The sequence below is a fragment of the Leptonotus elevatus genome, chromosome 2, assembly GCF_054856555.1.
Source record: "Leptonotus elevatus isolate MCC_2025b chromosome 2, RoL_Lele_1.0, whole genome shotgun sequence".
In the NCBI taxonomy this organism is placed as follows: domain Eukaryota; kingdom Metazoa; phylum Chordata; class Actinopteri; order Syngnathiformes; family Syngnathidae; genus Leptonotus; species Leptonotus elevatus.
Genome location: NC_141240.1, coordinates 18,527,216 through 18,546,614, shown reverse-complemented (window position 1 = coordinate 18,546,614; position 19,399 = coordinate 18,527,216). Strand labels below are relative to the sequence as shown.

The 19,399-nt window shown below is 40.4% G+C and overlaps 1 protein-coding gene across 1 annotated transcript in view; it reads right to left on the bottom strand.

Annotated features, from left to right (window-relative positions):
* Nucleotides 1-17,369, bottom strand: part of LOC147178675 (forkhead box protein J3-like) — a 74,103-nt gene extending 56,734 nt beyond the window's left edge. Inside the window, exon 1 of the mRNA XM_086067282.1 lies at nucleotides 17,058-17,369. The gene's annotated coding sequence lies outside the window, so the exon portion shown is untranslated. The remainder of the gene's footprint in view (nucleotides 1-17,057) is intronic.
* Between the last annotated feature and the right edge of the window lie 2,030 nt (nucleotides 17,370-19,399).

Sequence of the window (19,399 nt, the reverse complement as noted above, 5' to 3'; positions counted from 1 at the left end):
TGGCTGGTTCAAGCCATTGTGGCTTGATCAAGCAACCGGTTGCAAGCAACTCACGCTTGAGCATTTTTTTCAAAGACGGAAAGCATCAATCAATACTAAAAAGCGCATTGATGTCGACGATGATGATGACTCCGAGCTTGACGCCAAAGTTGGAAGCCTTGACGCGACTCCTATGACACGTAGTAAGCCTCACCGGCTAAGCGCGGCTAGCGCGGCTAGCGCTGCTAAGGCCGGAAAACGCGCACAATAGCCGGCCGGGTACTTCTACACAATCGGACATTCGATCGGGCGATGGAGAGTTGGCATCGACCAATGCAGATTGATGATGATGATGATGATGACTCCGAGCTTGACGCCAAAGTTGGAAGCCTTGGCGCGACTGTTACTATCACGTAGTAAGCCTCACCGGCTAAGCGCGGCTAGCGCGGCTAGCGCTGCTAAGGCCGGAAAACGCGCACAATAGCCGGCCGGGTACTTCTACACAATCGGACATTCGATCGGGCGATGGAGAGTTGGCATTGACCAATGCAGATTGATGATGATGATGATGATGACTCCGAGCTTGACGCCAAAGTTGGAAGCTTTGACGCAACTGCTATGATTACGTAGTAAGCCTCACCGGCTAAGCGCGGCTACCGCTGCTAACGCCAGAGCTGCACAAGCGGACATTCGATCGGACAATGAAGAGTACCCCGAGTCCAATACATATTCATCGGAGGAGCGGGTACAGTCTGATCACGGAGAAGACACTGTTTCTGGACTACGATGCCACCATGAATGGAGTGGATAAAATGGATCAGAACATCTCCTACCACCCGGTATAGCAACTGAAGGACACGGGGAAGCGAGACGTAACGAAACCGTAGCATGATCCTGATATTAGACTTGATGACACACTGCAGTATATACTTGCTATTCCCCGGAAAAAAACGGCCTGCAAGAAAGTGGCGCACGCGAAGAGGCAATCTGTTGTGCAAATGCTGTTGCGTCTCCTTGCACGCAGGAGAGTGTTACAAAAAGAAAAACTGTCGTTGAAACATCCACATATTTGTAAATAGCACCACAGTTGCACACATTTGTAAATAGTTTGCCAAATTGTTGTCAAATTGTTACACTGTTGAATGTAAATAAACGTATTTTGCTATCAAAAAACACTTTTTCATTCTTGGTGGTAGTGTGTTATAGAAGTAAAGCACTATTTAGGTGTTTGTGGCATCATTCATGGACAAAAAGAAGTGTAAAATTCACTAGAATGCATGAAATAATATCGTTTCACTAAAAGCTTGATTTCTCCGTATTTTGGTCCAAAACAGGCGAAATTGGGTCAAACTAACCATTTTCTATTGTTGATTACTAAAGAACGGAATAAGGTAGAAACAAACTCTTTTCTGATGAAAGATGAAAGTCCAATCTTTCATTTGGTAGTACGTGTGTTTCCATAGTCCAAACAGAACATTTTCTGTGGACCTTGAAAGATCAGTCAAAATGCTTAAATCGGCTGGCACTGACGGCATCCCTTTTCTGAAAACGTCTGGCAGTCAAAGAGTTAATTGGCCTACGGTACTCTCCATTTTTTTGTACTTTGACACTAAATTATACATAGCCAGTTGTTTATCATCTTCCAAGGTCGTCTGGTAATCACAAGATAGTATGCATTTTAACGTGCATTAACAATGTAACGGGTTGTACAATATTGCATGGCAGCAAAATGCGACACTCCTGTTATACTGCCACCAACAAATCCCACAATGGAAACAAAAGCCCGATCAGGACATACGGATCAGAACCGTATGACATACTGACCACAATTGTAACGTTTTGTGGAAAATTGCCTTTTAAATATTGACACCTCACATTCACTACACTTTTGAAATATCAATATTTGTGGCTTCAATTTCAATGGATGCGTGCAGATAAAGCTAAATTATGCTGCCAAATGATTGGGTCAAAAGACAGCCAGAACGCTCCTTATAATTAGCAATTAGCCTCTGAAGGATATCAACACGTACTCTGAACCTTCATTTTGCATCCCACACAGTATTCATGTGTCCTTGCGCACAGCATAAATCCCATTGGTCCACATGTTTCCCATTCATACTCACTAAATATGACCAAGGTTGGATAATTTAGATACTGAAAGCCTGCCTAGGGAGAGAAATACCAACCGTGTGTCTCTTTTGATCCAATACCCCTTGAGAGGCAATATACCAGGAGGAGGGAAAAGGGGAAATACTTCCAGCAAGAATCTTGTTAATTGCAAATTTAATACATAAATAAAAAAATAAAAATGAAAACACAAATATTTGGCAGCCATCTCAGTAAGATAAATCCAGGCAGTGGGACCATAGCAAAGAAAGAGAACACATAAGAAACGGCCGATGTGGCCACCTGCACAACAACAGCCCCAAGCTCATCCTCAAGGTCCAGGTTGAAATATCATCCCAGGAAGTCATCTTAATTGATGAACCTTCACCGCTGGAGGAAAGGTAAAATTGCTAGCAGCGGTGATGGGTTGCGAGGAGGTAGTGACACAACAAGTACTGATCTTCTCCTCATTAAAAGGAGACTCAAACTACAAATGAGTCGACCACAAGCTGCAAACCTGCTGTGCTGCAGTGGTTGTTATCAAGAAGTTTGTTGTGAACAGGGACCGTCTAAAAAGCGGCATGGTGTCGATTCACACAGCATGGCTGACCAGTCGTTGAGTTAAAAAATGAGCGGAGGGGCGTGGACTTGACTTCTAGGGAGAGGGGCCTTGCTGGATGAACGAGACGTAACCAATGACCTAGTCAACTCAGTCAACTGGCCCCATTGTGACTGGACTGACCTCAAGAAAAAAAGACGCCATGCCTTTTTTTCTCTAATTCCTGCTGTGTCACAACAGCCTCAGGAGCTCACGGGAAGAGAATTATCAGTGCACAGACACCATCTTATCGTGCAGCTCTGCAAAGACTTCATAACTGCACTGTTCTCTACTGTGTGTACAGATGCAAAAGGTTTATATTTTGGGGCAGCAGAAAACCAATCTTCTCGTGGTGCAACGGATCACAAAATTCACGGCTCAGATCGGATCACGGATTTGAGTCACGGATCGGATCGTTTTTCGGATCAGCAACAAATAAAAAAAGATAAATAGTACTTTGTCTTCATTTATTTTGTAATGCGCTTTTCCCATTAAATAAATAAAAAAGTCAATTAAAAATGTCTAATATAGCCGTTTAGGATTTAGGAACACAACTTTTAAGTGCAATATGAGGCAGAAACATTCTTATTTTTTACATGGTTTATGTTTAAAATAACAAGGTATTAATGGCTTAAAGGTGTGTTCCTATAATCTAAACAGCTAAGTTTGACGTTTTCAGTTGAATGTTTTTCTTTTTTAATGGGCAAAAGTGTTTTATAAAATAAATGAAGACAAAGTTGTATTTATCTTCTTTTTTTTTAACAATGAAAAGACCTCAATGTGCAATTTAAGGCACATTTCCTTCCTTTAAACATGGAGAGTGAATTACAAAGTAGTCTTGGTCCAGAATATTGAAAAAGAACTAAAGCAAGCCAGGTACCAGCTGTCAAACTTACTTAGCAGCCGGCAGCCAGACACTGGTTGGTCATGCTAACAGCTAGCCGTTAGCCATTTACGTCGGAGACTTCTGTCGTATCATACAATGACGGCGTAATTAATTAGCGGTTTCTTCGCATCCTAAATTAGCGATTGAACATGAGTTCGAGATAGAGTTGTGTTGATGTTGGTCGCAACTACAATGTCACATTTGTCAGCAATGAATGTCCATGCGGAAACACAAATTATTGGTTCCGGCTCTTCCGGGTCGCGCAAATATGTTTTTTTAAATTACTGTACAAAGTATTTTGATGTAAATATTGACTTTAACGAGGAAATCCGACTAAAGTCGAAATTCGGGTTACATCGCCAGCGTAGGAACGGAACTCCACCTTAACTTGAGGACTCCCTGGTACTGTATTTGGTAAACGTGACTCGACTGTGAATGCGCTCTTTGTTTTTGTTTTTTGTCTCCACCTGCCAGGTTTTTGGGACATTAAAGAAAATGAGACCGAAATAAATAATTTCAAAACATTTTCCACCATTAGTGTTAAGACCAACCGACCTGAGGAAGAGCCACTTCCCTTGAAGGTGTCTACCTATGGCTTTTAATTTCACTAAATTTACTTTTTTGTCAATTTATTAACAATGTATCACACAATACTATTTATTAAATGCTGCCCACGTGGCATCCATTGCAGTCTGGTCACCTGGGAAGGGGATGATCCCGCCATCTGTGGTCTCTTTTCAAGGTTTCTTTTTCATCAAATGGGGTTTTATGTTTTTGAGGGTTTAAATCAGGGATAGCAACTAATCTTTGTCAACGTTTGGCTTGTAAAGCCTAAAAAGGATGGTGACCCATGATGATACAGATCAATTTAAGTGTATACTGTATATACCTAGATGGATTTTTGAATTGCTTTGTTGTGATGCTGTTCCAGGCTTTTACCGTAGCTTTGCTGTTGTGTGTTTTTGAGGTAAATGCTCTTCAGTTTCCTCTTTAGCAGGTAAAATGTTCCATAGGGTTTGAGTTTGGAGATTGGCTTGGCCAATTTAAAACCTTCCACTTCTTACCCCGATTAGTTCCTTGGTATGTTTTGGGTCAGTATTCTGCTGAATGATGAAAGATCTCTCAATCCGTTTGCTGGCAGCCAAAACTTTCACTTTGCTCCTGCCTTCGCCTCTCTAGTGATGACAATTCTTTTAATGTTGCCATTTTTCACAAGAACATGTTGGTTGTATGTTCCTGTTGTTGATGGCTGCGATTGGGATGTTTTGCAGTAGTGAAGCATTAGTAGATAATGAATACAAACATGTTGAGAATATCTCAAAAAGAAAGTCACATTGCATTTCATATTTCTTATTCAGAAGTTAGTTTTAGCAACTTGTCAGTTGTGAGTCATTAGCTGTTAATTCTTGTGAATAATTACAAGCATAAATCACCAGACGGAAGCAAGGATTTGGGCTTTGAATCTCAGGAAAAGGTAATAATGTGACACTTACTAATCAGAATACAGTAGATTGCCCTCCATACTGTAGCTGGAGCTTTCCCAACTCGAAAACATTGTCTCTTTATAAAGAGTTGAGGGTGTGTGAGTGATTGAATGTATTCACCCATTAGACTTTGTAGTTGTGATGTACTCACTTAGCCGCATGCATCACTAACAGCTAACAGTCCCCTGCTGCTTGCAGGCTTTTAGACTGAGAGGTTTTACAGTTCTGCATTTTAATAGAGAGAACTTTGAAAGGAGTGACAGGGGGTGAGAAGCGGCGGGTGGGGGCTAAAGGAAGGAGCATCAAAATATTTTTAGAGGAAAATGAAGTAATGACAAAATATCCACCCGGAGCGTGTCTAGCAAAAGGGGTTTCTCTGGGAAGGGAGCACTTTGCGAGGGGTTGGGCTTATGTGTCAAAAGAAGCAGTCCAAAAGGCAGTATTGAACATTTTAATTACTTTCTGCTTCAGTGCCAAAACACGTAAGTCTGAAAAGGTTCCCTGCTTGTACATGAAAGCAAATCAAGCTGCCCTTATGGTGGCGGCTCAGTCACCTCTAACTGAGGCTATGTGGAGTAATTATCAGCCGCTCCTGTCAGCATTATTCTCAAAGAAGACCATTGATGTGATCTTTCAGATATAGTCCTTAAAGAAAATGGTCAGACATATCAATACTCCAAAGGGGAAATAAATAAATAGAGGTAGCAGATCATTCATCCACATTTAAATGTCTGGCAGCTCTTTCATTGGCCATTTTGGAAGACCGCAAGCTGTCAGCTGAAGAAAGCCAATTGCATCTCAAATGAAAGTCAAAAAGCACTCAGTAGCGTGCAGACCTCCACCAAGGACAGGAAAAATGTGTTCAGTGACTTAATACATGACGCTATTATGTACGATAGCTAAATTGATATTTGTATATAATACTGTGAAGGTATCTCCCAATTGTAATTGAAATATTGGAAAGGTTTGCTGTCTCTATACTGTAATAATGAAATGAAAACACCTAAGTCAAGTCTCAGACTAACCAGTCAAGAACAGCCTCATAGTGAAATCATAATCAGCGCCATTAAAATGATATTAATGTGTTTTGCAATAACAAAAGGGAGCTCCAATAAAAGTTATGTAAAGTGACATATGATGTTGAGCGCAAACAGTGGTGAAAACATTTTGTTCCAAAGTATGCCAAAATGTTACCTACTAAATAACTCACACAAGCCAAACACCAAGGGGTGGGAAACAAACCACTTTTGCACTTAGCCGAGGTACTAAACAATCTTAGCCATTTTTCTCAGGATCAGAAAAGTAAACCTCTGAAGCCCTGCAATAAATCATTTAAGTCACTCAAAGCTCACCAAGATCTGAGCATAACACCTGAAAACATCTGCCGAGGTAGAGAAGGACCACCGACCCCGAAGATTTACCACAGCAGACTTGGGGCTGTGGGGGAAGCTATCGTGATTTGAGATTTTGATAAAAATGGAAAAAAGTTAACAAGGCATATTTTGTCATAAATAAAACATAGGAATGCAGCATTTCAGTAAACTCCCCCAACGGAAGGTCCCAGGAGAGAGATGTTTGTGAAATGGTGCAGCGCAGTAAAGGGGGCTATTGCACTGCGTCACCACAGCTCTAACTGCAAGCCCTCATCCAGCAATATTCAACAAGGACTAGTCCTCTTTAAAAATTCATTAATTTACAGCAAAAATAGATTAAAGCGCTCATCTGCAACAACCTAAAAAGTTTGGCTCGTGAATAGCATTAATAATGGAAGCAAGCATCCAAAACCTAGAGGCCCCTGGCTCGAAGGCATTGCTTGGCTTTTGTTGCGCTTTATAATGGAGAGTCATTTCCATTTTTTTTTAGAAGTACAACAGCTTTCTTGTGGTTGTTTATAATTGCATTGTTTTACATGCACAATGTCGAACAATCGCAACTTAATAAAACATATCCAGCAGAGTGCAACCACTCTCAAAGTTTACGAAACTCGACACAGGCTTTACATCAGGCTCATGATGAAATATTTGCACTGCCCTGCCTTGTTCAGTCTTTCTTACCTTGTCTTGTCTTTGACACACTTAACATAAAATAAAACCTAGCAATGCTTTCCAAGCAGAATCAAAGAGGATCGTTTACAACATAAAAGGTTTTGCTGCTTTGTAATACAAATTTTGTGTATTTTACCTCAGCGTGAGACAAAATTACAGACAATGAACATTTACATGGTGTTCTAATGCTCTAACGCAACATCAGATAGCAAATAAATAAATAAACTTGTCAAATGGCCTCGAACAGCTCCTTCAAAAAGGTATGGAAGGCAGGAAGAAAATAACTCACTTTGTGGCAAGCACACAATCGTTGTGTACAGATGAGCTGGTTGAAAGAAAGAATCTTTCTGCTCGAGATGTTCTGAAACATGTTCTGTGAGTCATCTATAAAGTGGAACATTTAAAGGTCCCATAGTATGAAAATGCACTTTAGTAAGCTTTTCTATCAATAATATGCATTCCCGGCCTGTCTACAATCCAACCAGGTATGAAAAAAGTCCGTCCGCGACTTCTTTAGCTTTCTTTTCCTTTCTAAAATGCGCGCTTCAAACGGGCAGATTTCCGTGACTTAGTGACGTCAAAAAGACACGGAAGTGCACTCGACCCAGCCCCCTCGGGTTAGTGGCACCACCTCTGGTAAAGGTTTGTCACGCCCACTGAAATTCAAGAAGCTGGCTGCTCCTTTCTTTTTCTCCCCCTGCTTGCAAATGCTCCGTGGAGCAGGGGAAACAATGATCAGGAAAAAATGGTTGCTTCCTTCGTCTTTGAGAATTTTATTTTTGAAGGACGTGTACCAATATAATTTCTCAAAGGACTGTTTTGTTAGTGAAAGCCTGTTCAGAGCTGGATTTGCAACACGTTTAAACATAATGTATCGGTCCCAACAGTGTGACACGACTGCAAACGGGAAAGATGTAAGTTTAACATTTTTGATTTAGCCTTCCTTCCTATCCTTTCTAATAAGAGATGTGCACCTTCTACCATATTACTGGTGTATTTTTAGTGCCTAAAGAGTTAGCTACATTTGTCGTGTGGAGGTTGTTTGGTTACAAGAGGTCAGATATGATAAAGCAGACGGTGGTTGGATAATATGAAGCGTTTGCGTATTGTTTTGTCAAGATACAATCCGTGGTGGTTAATTTGTCATGACTGGCAACTCGCCACTTTGTGATGCTAACCGGCCGCTAAGTGGTCTCGACGAGACGGCTTGCACGTTGCGACCGCGCAGTGCCCTAAATGTGCACATTTGTGTTATTCATAACCGCTTGTAAATGTCTACAAGCATTCACGGCAAATCGGAGACATTCAAGATAAAATAACGTTCATGGGAGATTTGCCGCTTACGGCAAAATAACCATTGCCGAAACAATCACAAACTAACGCTACAACATAGTCTGTTATGTAACGTTATGCCACTTTTCCACATATTAAAATAGTTCTCAAATGTGTAATTTCATTTTCTTCTGCTCCCATGGCCAGTCGTTTCCATTCGCAACATAAGCACATGGCTACCAAGATCGAAATCACTGCCCCTTCAACAGAGAAGGGTATGGCCTAGGCGTGGCCTGGTGCAGCTATTTACATAAAAGGGAAACACCCCTAAAACAGGCTGTTTTGAACACAGCATTTTTTGGCTGATTTAGGGATAGCAAAATTATTAGATCCAAAATCAATTTTGACGAATGCATGTCACGGACGTGTCTTTTACACATTTGAGAACTATTTAGTATGTTGAAAAGTTGAATAATATGAGACCTTTAAAGTCAATTATGACGTAACCAGATAACTAGAATGTTCTTAACACTCAAAATAAGAATAGATCAAAAAGAATAAAATGACTCATCTTTGGTGATGCAAACATGGAAGGAAGAGAGGAGGGGATTACTGAAGGGGCGTGAACGTCATAAATGGTGCTGTAGAAAATAAGTAAACTGGTGGTTATTAAAACCTACAGGGGGGGGGGCTGAATGGAAATGATCCAGTTTCACTTAATTGACCCAGAGATTATTATTTATTTACTATGATGTATCTTTGTTCATTTATTTATGCCAGCGACATATAGTGAGAGGCAAAACAATTCAATGATCTTCCAGTAGATGTCAGAAAGTACTCGGTACACTAAGCCTGTTATACTGTTGGTGCTGGTGTACTGTGAGATTTTCTAATGTTAAAAAATGTGCCTTGACTCCTTAAAGGTTGAGAAACACTGCAAGAGACGATTATTGCCTGCATGTGAGCCTCTATACATCAACAGAGCTGAATTTGTAGTGCATTCCATTCATTTTATTTTATATCTTTTTTTCCTAACTCTTTGACCGCCATAAACGTTATAAAACGTTTAGCATAAACCTAGGGAAGGGCGCCGAGGACGTTAAAAGACGTCCCCTATGTTTTTTTTGGGGGTTTTTTTGGAAACGGGTGCAGGAAAGCCTTGGGCAGCTGTGCTGAAAGTATCAGGCAGATCTGATTAGTAAAAGACTCGTTTTGGCCCCTAGAGGGCAGCGATGACTCTCTTTGCACAAGGTTGGATGGGCCGCCCACCGTGGGCGTCAGTAGAAGACGTGAGGCGGAGCTAGAGTGTTGAGGAGACAATGGCTGATGAAGCCACAATGGCTGACCAAGCAACCGGTTGCAAGCAGCTCACGCTTGAGCATTTTTTTCAAAGACGGAAAGCATCAATCAATACTAAAAAGCGCATTGATGTCGACGATGATGATGACTCCGAGCTTGACGCCAAAGTTGGAAGCCTTGACGCGACTGTTATGATCACGTAGTAAGCCTCACCGGCTAAGCGCGGCTAGCGCGGCTAGCGCTGCTAAGGCCGGAAAACGCGCACAATAACCGACCGGGTACTTCTACACAATCGGACATTCGATCGGGCGATGGAGAGTTGGCATCGACCAATGCAGATTGATGATGATGATGATGATGACTCCGAGCTTGACGCCAAAGTTGGAAGCCTTGACGCGACTGTTATGATCACGTAGTAAGCCTCACCGGCTAAGCGCGGCTAGCGCGGCTACCGCTGCTAAGGCCGGAAAACGCGCACAATAACCGATCGGACAATGAAGAGTACCCCGAGTCCAATGCATATTCATCGGAGGAGCGGGTACAGTCTGATCACGGAGAAGACACTGGTTCTGGACTACGATGCCACCATGAATGGAGTGGATAAAATGGATCAGAACATCTCTTACAACCCGGTGTAGCAACTGAAGGACACAAGGAAGCGAGACGTAACGAAACCGTAGCATGATCCTGATATTAGACTTGATGGCAACACACACTGCAGTATATACTTGCTATTCCCCGGAAAAAACGGCCTGCAAGAAAGTGGAGCACGCGAAGAGGCAATCTGTTGTGCAAATGCTGTTGTGTCTCCTTGCACGCAGGAGAGTGTTACAAAAAGAAAAACTGTCGTTGAAACATCCACATATTTGTAAACAGCACCACAGTTGCACACATTTGTAAATAGTTTGCCAAATTGTTGTCAAATTGTTACACTGTTGAATGTAAATAAACATATTTTGCTATCAAAAAACACTTTTTCATTCTTGGTGGTAGTGTTTTATAGAAGTAAAGCACTATTTAGGTGTTTGTGGCATCATTCATGGACAAAAAGAAGTGTAAAATTCACTAGAATGCATGAAATAATATCGTTTCACTAAAAGCTTGATTTCTCCGTATTTTGGTCCAAAACAGGCGAAATTGGGTCAAACTAACCATTTTCTATTGTTGATTACTAAAGAACGGAATAAGGTAGAAACAAACTTTTTTTTTCTGATGAAAATCTTTCATTTGGTAGTACGTGTGTTTCCATAGTCCAAACAGAACATTTTCTGTGGACCTTGAAAGATCAGTCAAAATGCTTAAATCGGCTGGCACTGACGGCATCCCTTTTCTGAAAACGTCTGGCAGTCAAAGAGCTAATATATATTTATATATATATAGTCAGGCAAGGATGCAGTCAAAAAGGGGATTTAATTAGGAAAAAGGCAAACAAGGTACTGTGGCGAAAATAACAAAATCAACAATATCCAAAAACACAAGTCAAAGCAACAAACCAAACAGGAACAGAGCAAAGCAAGGAAATAATAACGAAGGGACACGGCACAGGTGTGACAGCAACAATGACTCGGCCAGGACTGAAGGAAAGCAGGGAACTAAATACACATAGTAACGAGACAACGAGAGACACCTGGACAAGACACACGTGGCTTTGGGAGCCGATTGGGTAACACTAGGGACGGGGAGAACAAGCACAGGAGGAAATGATCAAACTTGACGAGACATTGACAAAGGGAGACAGACACACAAGGAAAACATGACCCATAAATGAAATCAAAACACAGACCATGACATATATATATACACAAAACCAATTTGAACCGGAAATCCGGTTTTGATTTGAATGAATCGGTCTAAAATAGCTTGAAACGGCCAACTTTATAAATTGATTTTATGTTGCTGGTACAATTTTACAGGGTGCGCGCGCTCCCCGTTTGCCACGTCGCCAATGACGAGGAGGGGGGGAAAAAATCATGGCCATATGCAATTTGCATACAGTAATCCCACAATCCTCGATGCGGCCAGTGACTCACGTGATTGGTTACAGTTCATTCACAACATCGCTCCAAGCCAATGACGAATTGCTTATATACATATATATATCAGGGGTGTTAGACAAAATCGATTCGGCAATATATCGCGATATTACAGCGCGCAATTCTCGAATCGATTTTTAAACATACATTTTTTAATGGGAATATTCAACAAAACGTCTTAATTAGGGTTAGGATTTACACATTAAGCATGGAAGAATGTTGTATTAATGGAACATTAAGCCTTAATATTTGATTTCAGTGCTGTTCAAACATGAAACAGACTTTAATTGTACTGTGCAATATTGGGCTGAGCAGCCAGAACCGAGACATGTGTATTTCCTTCCAATAATAAATATGAACTCATGAATTATGAAACTTCTTGGGCATCCACTTTGGAGGTTCCAATTCAAACAAACAATACACATTTAAATTTCACTTAATTGCCCTTACATACAAGAAGCTGCAAAGCTACTAGTCACTTTTTCCCGCAGCTGGTCTAAGGCGGTGTTGTGTTCAAGGACAGCGTAGAACACAGTATTAGGCAACACAACTGTGAGTGTGGGTGTACGCTAAAAGGATATTCTTCCTAAGTATGTTACCCAGTTGACAGATGCCTCACTAATAGATGATACACAAATTAAGGAAAATGGTAGCAGTATGAAAAGGTCTTTAAAAGAGAACATACAGCGGACAGTATACATGCGGTACGATATATGGGTCAGCGCAGTGGTTAAGGCAGTTACCCACATCAAACACATGTCTATTTTGGGCTTTTAATTAGGAGATGATACACACCAAGCAGAAGCTTCAAGATGCAGTGGAAAGAGAAAAAACATGCACAGTACTACACGCCGTTCAAATGTCTACATGTCTAAATATAACATTTTGAAATTGCATGCATATATCAGCAAAAGATCAGAGTTGTAAATAAATAGATCAAATATATGTTTGCCCAGAAATAGTTTCTCTCCAAAAGACGTTTATGGATAGTTTGTTGTCTTAACGCAAACATGTTTCCGTTTCCTTAAAAGCAAAGTCACCTAAAATGAATTTGTAAGTCAGAATGAATAAGTAAGGAGACAAAGGAATATCTTGACAGGCGAGACAGATTGAGAGTTTCCTACCGAGTTCATCTTTAGCGAAAAAAACGAGGCGCATGTAGCGCATCCACAAATAGCCCTTAATTCAACTTTGAAAAAGTCATTAGCACACAGCATTTACTGACATCCACGATAATTACGACGACCTTTCCGATGATAAAACACAAATCAGTAAAACATTATGAGGGTTCCTTCTCTTCACGTTTCACGCAATTCTGCATAATGTTTTAATGAGGCATTTAGGGGGTCTAAGAGTGATCTACTGAGAAAGTCTACAATGGCAATCAGCGGAGAGTGTGGCAGCTGTTGAGCAATTAAAAAGCCAAATTACCCTCAATCAACACCATTTACGAGCGCAAGTAAATCTCAGAGCAAATAATGATGAGAGAGATCTGTTCAGACAGCTCTCATCTTGATAGGAATTAGAGCCGCATCCAAACCCAGAACGTGGCGCGCTCTTAAACGCTGTCACACACAAACATACACACGGGCGCACACACTTCACCTTGTCTGTGTTTTTTTTTCTCTTCCAGATATGAAAGCGTGATGCATTAGCTCCATCTCCATGCTGCAACAAGATTTACGGCAATGACTCTTTAGCAGTGTTTGTCATTGTCTACAGTGAGGTTGTAGACCCCTTTTTGTAACCACATTACATCAACACATACGAGTGTGTGTGTGTGTGTGTGAGGGTGGGGGGGCATAAAAGCACAATGAACAAGTGTCGTCCAAATACAAGACAGCAAATGTCTTCTTTCACCAGAAAAAAAGGTTTGTTTCTATATTTTTCTGTTCTTTATTCATCAGTGGGGATGGAATCTTTGATTGTCTTACGATTCGATTCAATTCCAATTTTTGGGTCCGCGATTCGATTCAGAATCGACTTTCGATTCAGAACGATTTTTGATTCAAAATTATTTGATTAACAATGATTTCTGCTTCAATTTATAGATGAGCAAAGAATCCTCATGATCTACTCCAGTCTGACTCGCTAATGCTAATTAGCGCGCGACTCGTGGCACTTTTATCACTCAAAAGAACAACTATTCATACAAAACGCTTCAGGAATGTATACAGAGAATCATCTTAACATTACTCACCGGCATATGCTCTTCCTACGCTGCAAAAAACAAACAACTTATATTGGAATAACTTAATTGTGACTTTTTCCCTCTACTCTCTAATGTAGCTACAACTTAACAGTGTATCCGAACGTGCGGAACCACACTGCCCGTAAGTGGCCAAATCGTGTACAACATAAACAGCGCTCCCAATAAAAGCACACACAAACAAGGGCAAGACGGTATAAAATAATTGAAATAAAATCGATTTCGGGACATTTAAAATCGATTCTGAATCGTACTAAATGAGAATCGCGATTATTATGAGAATCACATTTTTGGGCACATGGGTTTGTTTCACCAAAAACATAATTTTCTGAACCAAAATCAGCTTTGTGTGAAAAGAAACATGTCACGCAAAACAGTGAATTTGACCCCTTTTTTTTTTTTTACATTTGCGACCCCTCTATCTATAAAACAAGACTAAAAAAAGGGCCTTTGTTGGCAAAATTATTTATTTAATTTTTTTATTTATTGTATCTATTATTTATTTACAGATGTACAACTAGGAACTACGCCGTGTGTGACATTGACCCATCTCACAGCTCGAGTTGAGCATCAGTAGCTTTCTTGCCGTTCATCATTCGCTCCAAGAACTTCAGCCCCATTTTTATCTCACAATTGTCATACACTCCCTTCTACCGACAGCGACACATGCTTGTACTGTGTTTGAGTGTGAGGTGCCTAAACTTGTTCGACTTCCAACCTATTGGCAATTCACTCCTTCATAATCGACTTGACAAGCCGCAATTCACCGCCTAATTTTTATCTTCTACTCAAAAAAATGTATGATATCAAATCCAGAGCAATGCATCATGTGTTTACCACACCATGTTAATACTTGGGCGGGCCACCCAAGTAAACTGTAGTTTTCAAGAAAATATATTAAAAAAATATATTTTTTAAACATGCCGTGACCAGATATACCGCATGTAACGTTAGTTCGCCGTCACTTTGTGGATCGTGAGGCTAGAGGAGATGTAGTAACAGGATATATATATATATATTTTTTTTAATTATTATTATTACTTCTTTTTTTTTTATCTACTTGGGTGGTGGCCAGTTTACTTGGATGGCCCGCCCAAGTATTAACATGGTGTGGGAAACACTGAATATTTATCAACTGTGGGCTTGTGAAACCCTTTGACACTCTTTTATGATTAAGGGCTGTACAAATTAACTTGACTTGGTTTACCAACATGAATTTTACAAACATGACCCTCTTCCACGCCTACCAATTGACAATTGTACTTGACGAATATATACGTCTGTGGCAATAAACAGCTAAATTCTAGTTGACGAATATAAACGTCCACAACATTGAATGAATTAATAGGTTAAATTGTGAATACACAAAAAAATATAAACCTAAAACTTCTTCACATAAAGTCAAACTCATCTTAAATGATCATTAAATATAAATGTCTTAGAGATTATTTGATTTCAAAACATCTCTGACCCAGGCTGAACATAGCTCCTCAGGAGTTCTTACACATTACTAGATGAGCACTAAGCAGTAGTTACTATGTTACTACCAGTGTTATTATTACACGTTAGGCGGTTACGTAATAGTTGTTACATTACGTACATTTTTAGACAAGTACAGCGCTCAGTAGTCTTTACTATATAGCACAAGTACTCAACAGTTATTACACACTTCACCCCAATTATATAGACAAGTTGAAAGTACTCATTACTACGTTACTGTGTAAGTGCTCAGGAGTTATTACACACTTAAGAACGCAGTAATTACTACACGTTATTACACTATTGCTCCATTTCCATTACCATCCATTTACACAAGCAGTTGGTTGTTGTCCTGGTACTAACTTTTAATTACCACACTATTGCACTACTACCCAGAAATCATCACAACATCCGCCTGAGTACATATAGTAGTCATTACCACACTATCGAGCAAGTAATAAAACCAGCCACTACAATGTTATTACAAGAGTATGCACGGTCATTAGGCTTCAGGGATTATTATCGCACAGGTATTCGCGTGTCTTTGCAGTTGCTACACTAGTACCCATTTACAATTAAATGCGATTAACTATTGCTCCATTGAATGAGTAATCAATAATTGCGGCCGCGTGTTATGACTAGTATTGCACCAGAACTGGTCATTACAGCACCCAGTGGCCCAAGTGGTCATTACGACAAGACTTCGGTTTGGATTACTACACAAGTACTCATGCTATTGCGTAAGCATACTGTAATCACTATAGAATGGGTATATCATTAGTCATTACATTGCTACTTTGTGATTACTATGCAGTTATTACTAAGTTACTACACAAGTACAAGTTATACTATTAAAAGTAGCCATGATTGTATACTGAGCTATATAAGCAATATAAGAACTCGGTAGTCATATTCACCCAGCAACGCTACATATTGTAACTACCAAGGCGTTCATTTTTGCTACACCTGCCAAAATGTACGAAGCACCTCTGGCAGTCTTGACCAAGTGGGTGTATTGCTGCCACACTTACACAGACTTACAAGGGGGAAATCAATAGCAACCACCTGCTGCCATTGCTAAATTGAAACTAAAAGGTTTTATTCTTATTTCATTATTTGCAAGTTTCAACAATATATTAAAGTATTGCTTAAATCTGAATTTGCATATTCAAAAATCAAATGTAATCACAAGCACAGTGTGGAATCCGTGTGAGTGATTCAGACGTAGTCACCTTTCTGTTGTAACTTTCCCCCATATGAATTCGCAAAGGTCACGTCTACCAAGCGTGCTGGATGTCATGAGGAAAAGAAGCGGTCGCCTCGAAGCACTCTGCACTGTGCAGGCTGTGTTCACATGCGCAAGACAGTAGTAACTGTCTAGCGCTCACTTCAATTCACCACATGGACAATTGTTTGAATAAGCAGACCTGCAAAGGCGTCAGTCACACAACTGGAATGCTGAAAGGTTACTACAGCAAGCGTATAGAAGTTGACTTTAACAAACATGTATTTGGTTAAAAGGATGATACGATGATTTGCATGCATGCATGTATGCTTGTTGTGACATGTAATTTGCTAAAACCTCGCCGTATTCCTGACACGCTAACATCGGATTTGATCATTACTTCCCCCTGCCATCTTTCAAACTGGCAACGCAGACTACTCACCGTGATAAGTGAACACGAACCGGGTTTTAATTAAAGCACGCCGGCTCCGAGGCTCCAGACTGTGGCGGTACTGCACTTCACTTCCCAACGTGACTCGTTGACAAAAGCTCCCGGTCGGCGTCTGCTCTCTGCTGTCAGCACCGGGGCTGCATGCTCGGTGCTCGGCAGGCGTGTCACTAACCGCTGCTGTGGTCATCCGACTGTCATGACCGACGCCTCGGCGATAGGTCCGCGTCTGACTCGAATCTGCTGGTAAGACCCGAGGAGACCCGCTCTCCTGACTTCACTCCGCCGCTAATTCACCGGAACTACTTGCAACGCCAGCCGAAGCACGCACTGGATGAATTCATACACCTCCATGGGAAAGATGATGGCACATCAAAATATCTAGTCCCTAATATTCATCACACGTCTGTAATGATAGAAATAATAATAATAATAATAAGTAGTATTGTTATTGCTATTATTATATATAATACTTATTTTTATTATTATTATAAATAATCATCAGTATCATCTCAATGTTTCACTGCAACTTTAACAGTAAACCTGTTAACATTGGCTGCTAGCTTACTCCTATGACATCGCCTCAATCGTCGGTCACTCGTTTAATATTGTATAGTACATAATATGATCGAAATGTTAGTAATGCATGTATGTTTGTGTATTAAACTGATGTGCTTTTTTTTGTCATTGATTCTTTGATACATCTACACCTCTGTCTGTCTTTATTTTAATCTAATCTCATTTACCTATCAATAGCAGTAATTTGCTTTTTGTAATGAGCTATCAGTTTTTTTTTTCCTCTAGCAACTTTCACTTGGATGAGTTGGAGCCTATCCCAGCGGGCTTCCAATCCAGGGGCTCCATCTTTCCCATGACTCTAGTTATTGAACATTGATAGAGGGATGGATGGATGGATGGATGGACGGATGGGATGAGTCTGATTAGCAAGCAAGCTAACTGTTTTTAATATGTATTGTACATTCTGCAACCACTCAAATGCAATCAATCAATCAATTCGTATGATAAACAAGTCAAGATGCATTGTTCCAAATACAGCAGGTAGCCCATGCTTTCCTCATGTTTCCGTACGGCTGAGCAATTTAAAGGCCCCACCCCCCTGTTCCCTGCTAGCAGTCAGAAGCAGCATGGCACTTGTGGACAGGTCACGCTAACCAGTCAGCTCCAAGATGGTTAAGAAAGCGTCGCATCCACATCACACAGTCACCCGTCCTCCCTGAATCCCTGCTTTCCCAGCTGTTTGCCAACATCTAATTTAACCATTGATCCCACCACGTAATATTTTAAACTTATGTCAAAGTTATGAGGCTTAACATTTAGCCATCTAAACAAAACAAGTTAGCTAACCATACAAGTAAAGTTATAATAAAAATATGGCCACTACGTACCAGTTCCTAAAAGAGTAACTTTTTGTTTACATAGTTGCAAGACAGTACAAACCTGATAGCTGCTCCGATGGGTTCTTTGCTGTATTGTGGATGATACAAACTCCTATATTGAACTGTATTTCAAAATAAAATTCCCACATTGATGTAATTTTAGTCACACCACATAATTCATAAAACGGGCATCATCAGACAAACGTATCCTTCAATGACCCTTTATTTTTTGAAGCTGCAACATCAGATATATTTGGACCCCAAACCCCCCCCCCCCCCAAAAAAAGAATAAAGTTATCGGTATCAGTAAGGAGTCACAGGAAGTTATCGGTTATCAATATCGTTGGAATAAAACAGTTATTGTGCATCCCTAGTTGATGGGTGTGAGTATGTAAGGAGTCTCTGTTCTCCGAAGCACTCTGAGACGCACTCGGAGAACTGAGACACCCTACACAACCCATTAATGGGAATGTGCAATTGAGGGGCACAAGGGTGGAAGTGCGAGTATTGGAACGTGGCCTATATGTTGCAACAGTAACCGGAAAAAGCATAGGTGTGTGATTTACGGAAGTCGGAAGTCACGCCTCCTCCGTGGCATATACCCCATTATACAGTTTATTCTACCTGAAGTAAATCGGTTGGAAACTGTGCTGTTATGATACACAAAACATATCATATTTAAATTATTTCCCTTCTTTCCAGCTTTTGTCTATTGTGGAACTCTAACCCGAGAGCACCAATTATTTTAGCAGTGTGGCTGTCGTTTACTTTATAAGAGATCAACTATAATACTTAGTGCGTGCGCGTGCGTGTGTTTAAGACAACTCGGTATTGCCCTCTAATGGATTATAGGGACACTTGCAAAGGCTATGGAATTAATGTAAAATCGTCAAATAGAAAGTATATTTACATTGAAATACTCTTTGAATAATAAAAAAT